This window comes from Leiobunum rupestre, chromosome 11 (genome assembly GCF_980474605.1).
Source record: "Leiobunum rupestre chromosome 11, qqLeiRupe1.1.hap1, whole genome shotgun sequence".
Classification (NCBI taxonomy): Eukaryota; Metazoa; Arthropoda; class Arachnida; order Opiliones; family Sclerosomatidae; genus Leiobunum; species Leiobunum rupestre.
In genome coordinates, this window is record NC_143394.1 from 43,595,527 (window position 1) to 43,608,077 (window position 12,551).

General features: G+C 38.2%; 1 protein-coding gene across 4 annotated transcripts in view; it reads left to right on the forward strand.

Annotated features, from left to right (window-relative positions):
* Positions 1-12,551, forward strand: part of LOC149922924 (uncharacterized) — a 98,778-nt gene that overhangs the window by 13,682 nt on the left and 72,545 nt on the right. For 3 of the 4 annotated variants that reach the window (XM_090163709.1, XM_090163701.1, XM_090163708.1), the window contains exon 1: positions 4,300-4,411. The exons of the other annotated variant lie outside the window; for it this stretch is intronic. The gene's annotated coding sequence lies outside the window, so the exon portion shown is untranslated. Of the gene's footprint in view, positions 1-4,299; positions 4,412-12,551 lie in introns of those variants that run through there. 4 annotated transcript variants of the gene reach the window in all.

A 12,551-nucleotide genomic window follows, 5' to 3' on the forward strand; every position in this document is an offset into this window, starting at 1 on the left:
TAAATTGCTAGATTTATCATTAGGATGAATTCCTATACCAAGCCATTCTAGTCTATACTTTTGATATTGTAAACATGGTTAGCTACTAGTATATTTTTGTGATAAAATGGTTAAATAGTTTCTATTTTTTTAAGTGAAAATCAATGATTTATTTCTCTAAATATCGATTTTGTTTTTAAATGCATAAAGTTAGTAAATTAAATAGCATATATAGTCCTATAAAATCCTATAATTTTGTAAAACTAGTCCTATGAGGTCCTATATTTTTAGAAATATAATCCTATTTTTCCTATAAAAAAATTGAAGATTTGAGTGGGGGCCCTGAAACCTATTATGTTGGAAAAGAAAGCAAATAGTTCTTTTTATAAAATAACCTTGGCCATCTTGTTGAAATGTTGCCTCCCCGCTTCAGCTGTGGATCCGTTTTCTCTCCCACTAAAGAGCTTATGAACTCATTCTTAGGCATTGGCTGAACTATTCCAGGGCAACATTTCAACAAGTTGGGCAAGCGTAAAGAAATTTTATAAAATCAACTATTCTAACGTCACTAGTCAAATATACGACCATTCAAAATAGTGAAATTTTTACGTCTCTAAAAAACAATATCAATAAAATATGGTAGTTAACTCCCTCTATCGTGTGGTTTTGGAAACAAAACGTCTCATTTTATTACATAGTGACCGTAGCGAAGCCTTTTGTGTTTTTGGCAATCCGCCACTGGAGTTATTTTGCACTTTGTATTTAAACCGGGTGACCGATCTTATGAAAATTCGCTTAAGAAATGGTATGGATTGAGAAATAATGTGCAGTTTATTTTTCCATTTTTGTCGACGAGGAGTGCGAAAAAATCGTCTAATGTATGAAAGCGTGGCTGCTTCGGGGGCGGCGGGGTGAGATGAAAGTAACCAGGTATTGATTTTATCATTAGGCTCCGCTCGGGTACGGCTTGTTTTCTCATTAGGCGTAATGCGCCGAGACCCCTTCTTTAAAATGCAATATAACGTGAAACAGATATCTCGAGACTCCTTTAGATTTCCAAATAAACCCACCTTTTTATATTTCATCGCTTGAAAAAATACGGAGAATTTATCAGTATTCTAAAGTTTGATTAAAAAATCCTGGATACTGATAAATAAAAATCCTGGATAAGTCGGGGATCTCCAAAATGGGGTAATAAAACGTCGGGGATCTCCAAAATGGAGGAATACAACATCGGGGATCTCCTAAATGGTGTAATAAAACGTCGGGGATCTCCAAAATGGAGGAATACAACATCGGGGATCTCCTAAATGGTGTAATAAAACGTCGGGGATCTCCAAAATGGAGGAATACAACATCGGGGATCTCCTAAATGGTGTAATAAAACGTCGGGGATCTCCAAAATGGAGGAATACAACATCGGGGATCTCCTAAATGGTGTAATAAAACGTCGGGGATCTCCAAAATGGAGGAATACAACATCGGAGATCTCCTAAATGGTGTAATAAAACGTCGGGGATCTCCTAAATGGTGGAATAAAACGTCGGGGATCTCCAAAATGAGGGAATACAACATCGGGGATCTCCTAAATGGGGGAATACAACATCGGGGATCTCCAAAATGGGGGAATAACACGTCGGGGATCTCCAAAATGGGGGAATAACACGTCGGGGATCTCCAAAATGGGGGAATAACACGTCGGGGATCTCCAAAATGGGGGAATAACACGTCGGGGATCTCCAAAATGGGGGAATAACACGTCGGGGATCTCCAAAATGGAGGAATAACACGTCGGGGATCTCCAAAATGGAGGAATAACACGTCGGGGATCTCCAAAATGGAGGAATAACACGTCGGGGATCTCCAAAATGGGGGAATAACACGTCGGGATCTCCAAAATGGTGTAATAACACGTCGGGGATCTCCAAAATGGGGGAATAACACGTCGGGGATCTCCAAAATGGGGGAATAACACGTCGGGGATCTCCAAAATGGGGGAATAACACGTCGGGGATCTCCAAAATGGGGGAATAACACGTCGGGGATCTCCAAAATGGGGGAATAACACGTCGGGGATCTCCAAAATGGAGGAATAACACGTCGGGGATCTCCAAAATGGGGGAATAACACGTCGGGGATCTCCAAAATGGAGGAATAACACGTCGGGGATCTCCTAAATGGTGTAATAAAACGTCGGGATCTCCAAAATGGAGGAATACAACATCGGGGATCTCCTAAATGGTGTAATAAAACGTCGGGGATCTCCAAAATGGAGGAATACAACATCGGGGATCTCCTAAATGGTGTAATAAAACGTCGGGGATCTCCAAAATGGAGGAATACAACATCGGGGATCTCCTAAATGGTGTAATAAAACGTCGGGGATCTCCAAAATGGAGGAATACAACATCGGGGATCTCCTAAATGGTGTAATAAAACGTCGGGGATCTCCAAAATGGAGGAATACAACATCGGGGATCTCCTAAATGGTGTAATAAAACGTCGGGGATCTCCAAAATGGAGGAATACAACATCGGGGATCTCCTAAATGGTGTAATAAAACGTCGGGGATCTCCAAAATGGAGGAATACAACATCGGGGATCTCCTAAATGGTGTAATAAAACGTCGGGGATCTCCAAAATGGAGGAATACAACATCGGAGATCTCCTAAATGGTGTAATAAAACGTCGGGGATCTCCTAAATGGTGGAATAAAACGTCGGGGATCTCCAAAATGAGGGAATACAACATCGGGGATCTCCTAAATGGGGGAATACAACATCGGGGATCTCCAAAATGGGGGAATAACACGTCGGGGATCTCCAAAATGGGGGAATAACACGTCGGGGATCTCCAAAATGGGGGAATAACACGTCGGGGATCTCCAAAATGGGGGAATAACACGTCGGGGATCTCCAAAATGGGGGAATAACACGTCGGGGATCTCCAAAATGGAGGAATAACACGTCGGGGATCTCCAAAATGGGGGAATAACACGTCGGGGATCTCCAAAATGGAGGAATAACACGTCGGGGATCTCCAAAATGGGGGAATAACACGTCGGGGATCTCCAAAATGGGGGAATAATACGTCGGGGATCTCCAAAATGGGGGAATAACACGTCGGGGATCTCCAAAATGGAGGAATAACACGTCGGGGATCTCCAAAATGGGGGAATAACACGTCGGGGATCTCCAAAATGGAGGAATAACACGTCGGGGATCTCCTAAATGGTGTAATAAAACGTCGGGATCTCCAAAATGGAGGAATACAACATCGGGGATCTCCTAAATGGTGTAATAAAACGTCGGGGATCTCCAAAATGGAGGAATACAACATCGGGGATCTCCTAAATGGTGTAATAAAACGTCGGGGATCTCCAAAATGGAGGAATACAACATCGGGGATCTCCTAAATGGTGTAATAAAACGTCGGGGATCTCCAAAATGGAGGAATACAACATCGGGGATCTCCTAAATGGTGTAATAAAACGTCGGGGATCTCCAAAATGGAGGAATACAACATCGGGGATCTCCTAAATGGTGTAATAAAACGTCGGGGATCTCCAAAATGGGGGAATAACACGTCGGGGATCTCCAAAATGGGGGAATAACACGTCGGGGATCTCCAAAATGGGGGAATAACACGTCGGGGATCTCCAAAATGGGGGAATAACACGTCGGGGATCTCCAAAATGGGGGAATAACACGTCGGGGATCTCCAAAATGGAGGAATAACACGTCGGGGATCTCCAAAATGGGGTAATAACACGTCGGGGATCTCCGAAATGGAGGAATAACACGTCGGGGATCTCCAAAATGGGGGAATAACACGTCGGGGATTTAAATAATTTCGATAAAAGTTGGAAAGACGATCCTTGGGCATCATGGTCAAATTTTACCCCCACCACGAGGGGGAGGGGGAAGAACGTATTTTTTTAAGTTGGGGGATGAAGGGGGGATTGCAACGCTAAACACTGTGATTCTTCCTTAGTATAAATTAATACATTACGGTCCAAATCATGCATCACGAAGTATTTTTCCTTAGTAAGGCCATAGAATAGTAATATTTATTTATTTGAAGTTAAAAATACCTTATTCTTCTCCCAATACAAAATAAATGGCCATGAATATTACAAAAAAAAATGTAAGATTACGAAAAGCCAGAAAATGTTTTGTAATCAGATATTACCCGTACCAAACCTGAACGGAATATCAAAGATTTAACGTTTGTAAAATATTCAGTATTCATTTTCCAGATTACAGAGACGACAAATCCGAAGGAAACACGTGGATATGTCACCAGCTGGGAGGACGTATCTCCCAGTCACCACGTCGCTAGTGTGTTGATCTAGCGCTTACGATTTACGACGTAATCGCTAACGAGCTTCCAGAGGCATTTTGCGGGTGACACCTCTATGGGGAATAAACGCGTGAGTTATCATTTAAATTATATTGCTTTTATTACGTGCCGGGGACAACGTTGTTTACTCTATTATTGCGTATTCAAATGAATAGCTAAAAATGACAATCGCCGAATAATCGGAGACTGGATATAATTGAAACCTCGCGTGTTTGTTAGGGGGGGCGGGGGTAATTACCGTCGCCGTGAAAACGACGTCGTAACGTTTTCCTACGAATGAATGCGTCTCAATTAAATTCCACGCCGCGCTGTAAATCCAATTGCCGTTTAAAACACGTTTTTTTAACATTTAGATCGATCACAGTCGAGATAACCGCCATATCGTTTTTTATTACATTTTAGAAAGAGTGAATTAAGATATAGAATTTCGTCTCAGTTGCTCCGTTATTTACCCGGATGAAGGGGGGGGGTAGTTTTATGGCTTATTTTTGTTTTTATTTTTATGATGGCTTATTTTTGTTGGAAGAGGGCGCTTTTTTCTTCGCGGGGAAATACGGTATACAAAAATAAGTCGGGAAATATTTTACGAGTCGCTCGGGCTACGATAACAATATTATAGCCGTTTTTTGCTCCGCGAGGTCGTTGATAAAAAGAAATATCTCCCAGTCTCCATTCCCTCCCTTATATTTACACCGAGCATGCGCGGTTGCTTTTTTACACACCGTACCATTCCCGAGGGATTGGTGTCTACTAAAATCACGTAGCGTGGTAGTCGCCGTCGAATCTTACAAAACTCTTCAACAATTAGGTCGAGAAGAGTCAATGATACGTCAATTTTTTGTTCAGAACCGAAGGGCAGGTTACTTCCTTGATTAACGACGCACCGCTCAAAAGATTAAATCCGATTTAATCGTGATTATTTTGATTAAATTAAATTTAATCACGATTAAGTTGATTAAATCACGTTTAATCATGATTAGAATGTTTAAATCTGATTTAATCATGATTAAATCTGATTAAAACGATTAAATCTGATTAAAACGATTAAATCTGTTTAAAGGCCGACTACATAAATCTTAAGTTTACTGTCTTTCACTGGAAGTAGGCTTACTGCAATACACGTGTGCCATGCAGTCAGCCTACTTCCAGTGAAAGACAGAGTAAACCGAAGATTTATGTAGTCGGCCTTTAAAATGATTAAATCCTGATTAAAAAAATTATATCGTGATTAGTATGATTAAATCGTACTTTAGTTTTGATTTTAATAATAAATTCTCGATTCGACCGATTATATTGATTAAATAGTGATTAAAATGATTAAATATAATTAAAATGATTAAATCTAAATAAAATGATTAACTCTAATTAAAAAGATTAGATCATGATTAGAATGATTAAATCTCGTTAAAATCGTGATTAGATTTTCTAATCTTGATTAGATTTTTTAATCTTGATTACCCTGATTTAATCATTTTACTATGATTAAGACGCACCCAAAATGGAAGTGACCTGCCCCTCGGGCAGAACATCATCTTGATAGTAAAAGAATGATTTTTGGGACAGGGTGCCCTGAACTTTAATTTGGAATTCTCCAAGTGAACTCTTCGCTAATTTGGGTTTAGTCGGCAAATTTCAATCAGCGGAACATTTATCGTTTAACCCCCAAATTATTGACCCAGTAAATTTTAAGGGGCTTTAAATTTCGTCTACATAAACGAAAAACAGTACTCCAGCTACCCAGGACTCTTTGTTTGGCAGAATTATTACTAGGTTACCTTGAAATGTGCGATAAATAGAAGTGAAAACACGTTTTTGGTCTCAAATTTCCGAGGGGCTAACCACTACCTCAAATTCTGTACACCGATTACAGCGAGTACAGCCTTTGGTAGTGCTTAATCTGTGATCGATTACGTAATCACTTTAGTACAGTCAAAGCTACAGCCCCTCGCAATTTTCTAAATAAGTACATTCAGAAACGAAGTGAATGTTCATAATAGTCAATTTTCTGTTCCGACTTAATTACTTGTTAATATTTCACCGAAGCAAGCGGCGTTTTAATTTTCAATAGACCTTGACCTCACCGAAAATTAGAAAAGTCGTAGGCATACGTCGTATCTAAACCCCGCCTTGAAACAGCCCCCATGACATTATTTCACGTGACAGATCACGAGGCAAAACGTGACTAGCATGGGCGTCGTAGTGTCATGGCCGAACTAAACGCGTTACCATGGCAACGAACACAGGCCACACTATAGAGAAAGCTACGAATGGAGTTATAAGAGCAGTGGCGTAGCTAGGGGGGGGCGTGAAAAAAATAAAAACTTACACAAACTAGAGACTAGTAAGTAACACACCATGATATCCGCCCCGGGTGTCACCCCATGCTATGATATCCGCCCCGGGCGTCACCCCCATGCTATGATATCCGCCCCGGGCGTCACCCTCATGCTATGATATCCGCCCCGGGTGTCGCCCCATGCTATGATATCCGCCCCGGGTGTCACCTTGTTAGCTACGTATTTATAGAAAATGCCTTACATTTAGGAATTTATATAAATTTCTGCGATTCGAGATGTACTTAACACATCGGGAGGATGGTGTGTACTCAAATGTCCGTGACATATTGTTTATATTACGTATAGCAGCTCCCGCCATGATATAGTCAAGTAGATGTTGAAACGAATGCGATGATATGGAGGGCGTGGGGTGTTTACGCTTTTTAGGTTTGATTGTGTTTTTTGGTGAACTTGTCAGGTGCTGGGTACGCGATCGCGTATGTGTCTAGAGGGAAAGAGTAGAGGTAGCGGTATCGCTTTTGCCACCATCGTAATGGTCCCTGCATTTGCTATATCGCTCACCTACGAAACCACTCGGACCCTTTTGCTATTTTTTGTTAGCTACGGATTTACTGCCAGCTGACAATCAATTTTACCCACTTCTTATTGACCATTTTTTTAAATTAGTAGTGCATTTATTTATAGAAATTAATTACTTTATTCACAAACAGGAATCCATACCTCTACTTGGAATGCTTATCGCGACATTTTGAGTAAGAAAAAGTATTTTGCATTTTGAGTTTCGAGGAAACTATTTTGCATTTTACATTTTGCATTTGGTGGGTTTGATATGTAGTAAAACATTTTCAAAATGTTTTTACTCTGGTACCACCAAACTCGTCTGCTATTAACAGGAATCCATACCTCTACTTGGAATGCTTATCGCGGCAGATTTTCGTCTAGATGTGGCTGACAGTTTTTTTGACGTCACTATGTTAACTTCACAAACAACAACGTGAGAGGGGAGCGCGCGCAGAGGTGATTTTTTATCTCGTAGGCGGGGCCAAAGTCGTCAGAGTGATCTTACCATACGCGATACGCCAGGATAAGCATTCCAAGTAGACGTATGGATTCCTGTCACCAATCATTAAGAATTGTCGATAAAACAATAATTCCGAGCCTGAAAAATGGACTCTTATTACTGGAGAAATGTCCAAACCTGGATTAAAAATTAATAATAATAATAATATTAATATATTTCACAATGTTATTAAAAAAAGGACTGCTTCTTCATGGATTATTATTTATTTTGTTACTTTTTAAAATTTGTAACAAAGAACCACGGTCCGAAAGCTCCCGCAATTTTTTTAAAAGTTACAAAATAAATAATAATCCATGAAGTAGCAGTCCTTTTTTAATAACATTGTGAAATGGTTAATTCGCCATGGAACGTAATTTGAACATGTATGAATAATATTGGTTATATTTTAGTAAGTGTTTCGTGCGCGCCCTGTTGAGATGGGCAAAATGTCCTTCGTGTAGTTGCCGGATGCTAACGGACCAAGTGCTTTTCTAGATGGAAACCGTTGTTGTAACTAAGAATTATAATTATCATTATACCTGACTAGGACTTTTTTGACACTCTTCGATTGTTTTATAGATATGTGTAGTTTGTGTTTTGTTTTGATATTTCGTAAACCTTAGTTCTCATTTATTAAATAACATCGTAACTGAATTTCATTATTATTTATATTTATCCAATGCTGACACTTAACTATAATCTTAATATCTTAATTAATTCCCCTAGACAACGTATCGTAACTTCAATTTAATATTACCTTCCCATTTATTTCATAAAGTGTCACATTTTGGGATCCGTTTAAGGCCACCGAGTATGCACTGGCCCCCGATAAAAGGAAATACTTAATACAAAGCTGTTCACAAAATATTAAATATGAAAAGTGTGGTGTTTCAAATCGGACACTCCTCTTGGGATATTTGCTAAACGTTTGATTTGCGCAATCACCGGAAAGAATCGGTTCCCTTTTCCAGGGGTTTAAATAGTGAAGGGAAATTACTTCGATGGCTCCGCGGGATGGCGCTGGGGGAACCGGTGTAGGGTTGGCCATTCGCGGTGGCGACGTTGCACGTGCGAGGTGGCGGGGCCGAACCTGGGAAACCCCTTTTGTTGGCGATGACGGATAGAAGAGCCCTACCCGAAAACCGGCGTCGCTTTCGAAATAATCCGGATCCGTCGTTTTCATCCGGGAGGCATTTGGCCCCTTTCTCCTCCTTGGACCATCCGGCCCCTGGTACGCAGGGGCGTAGGGAAGCCCGGTTTTTTGGGAAGGGGGGAGGCTGATAACGTATCTTCCTCTTCCAGAGAGGCGCTCTGCTTTTGTCATGTAAATCGTTAAACCGTCCGAAATATCGTTTGCATAAATTCGCCTCTCCTATAAATATACCACTTAGGTAGAGGGCGATACGCCGCAAAAAGGAGAGTCTTAGTCGATATGTACGCTGCGCGAGTCTCGCAAATTTGCGGCGTTTTTCGTCCCATACATACATGATCATCAACGTGGAAAAAGATTTTCGAAAAATGTGTCTGGCAGCACTTCTCTCTGAAAATATGTCGGACAACGCCGCCGAAAATCTGTTTCGGCGTTCTGGTCATATCGACTAAGACTATATATCTGCTTTTTAACTTCGACTCTCTTCTTTATTATATGTTTGGTTTAATTAACAAGGATTTCATCTTTTTTTTACCATGAAAACTTATTTATATTAACAAAGTTATTTATCATAATAGTAGTGTATATGATAATATCATTGTAAATGACGGTTCACTACACTGTCGTACCATTTTATTCTCATTTTTCATGAAAATAGTTTGAAGGGCATATCCGAATATGAATCATTTTACGTGATACATATTTTCTATCACAAATCGAATATCGCTGTTTTTTTATTTGTTTACACTCGTAGCCCCCCTGTCTTAAAAAGGTATGATCTAGCTTCTGAAGTTTGGCGTACGTGGCTTGGTCAATCAAATAAAATATTATCATTAGTTAGTTAATCGAAAATGTTCTTAGTTCTAAATATTTTTCTGAAGATATTTTTTTAATACCGGTATCGGCCGATATTGGCCGATAACGATAATAGAAAAATAGGCCGATATATCGGTGCATCCCTACCTTTAAAATGCACGAAATCTATTTCAATTACTGAAAAATTTCAATTTTTCAATAGCCGTTAAATCGAGCATTAAATCAATTTGTTTTATTTTTTTTTCTATAAAATGTTCTAAATCTATTAACTATCGGGACTACGCGTCTACGCTTCAAATTAAATTTACGATACCCAATTAACTTTTGATGCTTATCTCGAGGGGTTGATCACTGTCCGTATTCGGTGTACAAGGCAGGCTCGTACGGAACCTGGATAAGTCAGGGATTTCCCATTTGGTGAAAAAAGTCAGGGATTTAAATAATATCGTAGAAAGTCAGGGATTTAAATAATATCGTAGAAAGTCAGGGATTTAAATAATATCGTAGAAAGTCGGGGATTTAAATAATATCGTAGCAGTCAGGGATTTAAATAATATCGAAGAAAGCCAGGGATTTAAATAATATCGTAGAAAGTCAGGGATTTAAATAATATCGTAGAAAGTCCGGGATTTAAATAATATCGTAGAAAGTCCGGGATTTAAATAATATCGTAGAAAGTCAGGGATTTTCTTAGTCAACAAAATCATCGCGGAGAAAATGAAGTATCTTCTCTTGTGCGCTCATGTCTGGCATCTTTTCCCGAGATAAGATAGACTATCTCAGTATGCTCTAATAAAATATAATTCAGTTTGTGTTATTTTAAAAATATCGTTTGACTTTGTACTTTTACCTATGAAAACATGAAATGATTAAAATTAGCGGAAATATTACTAAAAATGGTCAGAGATATTTCCAAAATTTAATCAGGGATAACCTGGATAAGCCAGGGATTTGAAATCCGAAAATTGTGTACGAACCCTGCTGTCTGTAGCTTTGACTGTACTAAAGTGATTAAGTAATCGATTACAGATTTAGCACTAAAAAAGGCTGTAATCGGTGTACAGAATTTGAGGAAGTGGTTATCTCGAATTCAACCATAATAGTTGGATTGGTTTAAACATTTTAAAGAAGCATTGGTTACGTGTCGACTGATAATTTTCATTCTAAATGTCACCGAAGTCTTTTAAAATAGTTGCCTTATTATCCGGATCTGAAGTCTGTCGTAGTTGGCTGAGTTGGCGATAGTCGTAGCGGACACGAAGGAATGCGTACGTGGACGGGGTCAAATGAATCTCCGGCTAAAACGACCTACCGATCGATACCACCATCTACGTCATCCCTCGCGAAGCCCTACCCTCTACGCTCGCAAAAAGTGTCGACTCGTCGTACCCCCCCCCCCCCCCTTAATAGCGGTGCAAAGAAAGAACCATTATATTTCTATACACCAAACTTCACTCGTGGAAATGTAAGTCGTTACGTTTTGCACGCATTACTAATAACTTTACGACTTTGCAATAAGTACAAATAGTTGTCTGAGGATTTATATATACAACCGCTAGTTTTAATCATTTAAGTCACGCGAAGCAGTTTATTTCTGATAGAGATATAAATATATATATTATATAATATTTATTATATTGTATTAAATATAATATAATATTATATTATACTACGTTAAACTAAAAAATAAATATATCGGCCTATTTTTTAATTTCGGTATCGGCCAAAAGCCGATATTGGCCGATACCGGTATAGAGTAATGGCAGTGCTACGTCACACGACATCACTCATGCTTTCCTATTCATAAAAAATTCGCGCCCAAAATGGCAGCCATGGCCAAAGCTACGCAGTGCTACTACTCTATTAGAAAAATAGTTTCAGGAAAATCTTTTAGAAATAATAAAATTCTCGATTATCTATAAGTAATGATAATATTTTATTGCCACAACTTTACAAGAAACATATTCGGATATGCTCTTTTACAATAAGTAGTTTGGTCCGAGTTTCGCGTCATTTTGTATCGGTACGAGCTATTTGTAAGTTTTTAAATTTCTTCAAATTTGTTTAGGGTTTAGCTTTTTTATCCCTTTTCATAATGGAATAATTTACTTATTCGCTAATTTTATCAAGTAGTTTTTTACTTAGTTCCACTTATCTCTTATCTTTATGTACAAGTCCCGCCTCATTAAATTTTAATATTACGTTACGTTACATTATATTATATTATATTATATTATATTATATTATATTATATTACGTTATGTTATTTATATTATATTACGTTACGTGGTATTATTTATATTATATTACGTTACGTTATATTATTTATATTATATTACGTTACGTTATTTATATTATATTACGTTACGTGGTATTATTTATATTATATTACGTTACGTTATATTATTTATATTATATTACGTTACGTTGTATTATTTATATTATATCACGTTACGTTATATTATTTATATTATATTACGTTTCGTTATATGTATTATTTATATTATGCTACTTTACGTTATATTATTTATATTATGTTACGTTATATTATATAATATATACGCAATATTAGATTTTATTTAAAATATCGTAGTATATATATATATATATTTGATGATAGGGAAAAAGAAAATGTATTTAAGATTTTTGTGGCAGATAAAGAAATAATTGTCTAATTTTGAAAGATCCGATAAAAAAAGTCAATAAAGTATAGAGCTGATTTAAAAGATAAAACGCGAAGACCTCTAACCTTCCCCCAATCCTGTTTCCCTAATTCGCGTTATAAAAAAAGAAGTAGGCGTGGTTTCGTTCCCCTTCGCGAGGGTGAACGATAATTTGACCCCTTTCTAGGATCCCCATTTAGTTGCCAAATGAGGAAAATTCGGAA